This window comes from Propithecus coquereli, unplaced genomic scaffold, assembly GCF_000956105.1.
Source record: "Propithecus coquereli isolate 6110/MARCELLA unplaced genomic scaffold, Pcoq_1.0 Scaffold15, whole genome shotgun sequence".
Classification (NCBI taxonomy): Eukaryota; Metazoa; Chordata; class Mammalia; order Primates; family Indriidae; genus Propithecus; species Propithecus coquereli.
The window spans coordinates 1,573,948-1,575,587 of record NW_012139413.1 but is presented as its reverse complement, the minus strand read 5'-3'; positions in this window follow the sequence as shown (position 1 = coordinate 1,575,587).

The following is a 1,640-nucleotide window of genomic DNA, read 5'->3' as shown; positions in this document are numbered from 1 at the left end:
GGTAACTGAGTCTGTGTTGCAGGACTGCCCTCAGGGTGTTTGCACAGAAAGGGCAAGAAAATTCCTGGGAATTTACTGCCTCATTATAGACCTTAACCAATGACTCCATGGAGCAGAAATATAAATAGGCCAGCTGCCTTGCTTCTAATGGGAGCAACTCTGAGTTATGATCTACACTTTCTCCAAAGCTCTTCTGAGAGATTGAGCAAATGTTACATTCTATGGGATTTTGCTTGTTTGCCATCCTTCCCACTACCATACTGGTTTTTCATAGAAATTCTTCCTAATAATCCTCCTTCACATTTGTCCTTTATTTAGGATCTATTTCTGAGGATCCCAAGCTATAGTAACCAGTTTTAATTGCTGGTTAATATTCTACTTTTTATCTCATAATTTATTTAACTAATCCCCAATAGTTCAACATTAATGTTTCAATTTTTTTTTCTACAATAGCTAGCTTTGTAATGATTATCTTTGCATGAAAAAATGGTTTTCTGAGAAGCAGATTACTTTCTACGGATGGATTCCTAGACAGGAAATCACTAAATCAAAGAGCATGAATATTTTATAACTTGATTTGTATTGCCAATTTACCTTCCAGAAAATGTGTATCAACTTTAGTTCTCTTTGCAGCATATCTTTTAAAATGCTTTACCATATTAAACTAATTTTAATATAAACTTTAAAAAAATCTTTGCTAATTTTATTAGTGAGAAAAGATTATTAGTATTTTCTTCATTTCTTTGGTTACTAATGAGATTGAACATTTTCTCACATATTTTCTGGTTGCTTTATCCTTGTGAATTATCTATTTATGGACTTTGCAATTTTTTATTAATTATCTTAGTGTTTTTGACAATATACATAAAGTTATATAATTCAAAGTTGTTAACCTATGCAATTTATGCAATCTAATCTATACAAATATTTTCTTTGTGAGTTCTCTTTTAGAATTTTTAATATTGATTGAAATGCAAGTTTTAATTTTCAGGTAGTCTGATCTATTTATTTGTTTTCCTTTGCCATTTTTTCCTAATGCTTCTCACTTAAACAGTTGTACTACATTTAAAACAGGATAAAATTTTATCCTACATTTTCCTCTAGAACTTTTTCTTTTCCTTCTTTTCTCTCTCTCTTTTTGACATTTATCTTGTGAATTCCTTTGCTTTTTATTTTGACATATGGCAGGCATGGAAAATAGAATCCATCTTGTGTGCCAAGTTTACTCACTCACTCAATAAAAATTTATTCAGTGTTTACTATATACCAGGCACAGTGCTAGACATGATTAGAGGAGGCAAATGTTGAGACGGCTATTGAAGTCACATCTGAGATCAGTGGGAAAGAGCACTTAATTGATTACTGATGATGGGAGAGAAAGAAGAGGGAAGAAATGTGTAGAATGGTAGCCCCAGTGCTGGAGATCTTGCCTTCCTTTTGAATGGTGTAATATTAACTCACTTCTTGTAGAAAACAGATCAGAGATATGCTCAACAATGTTAAAGACCACAAAGGAATAGAAAATATTGAAAAGAATTATACTGAAAAGAATAAATAGATTTTCATGAGTTATTGAAAATACACATCTTTTTTTCTCTTCATCTCCTTGCTTAAAAGTAGTAAGAAATAACAAAATAGGT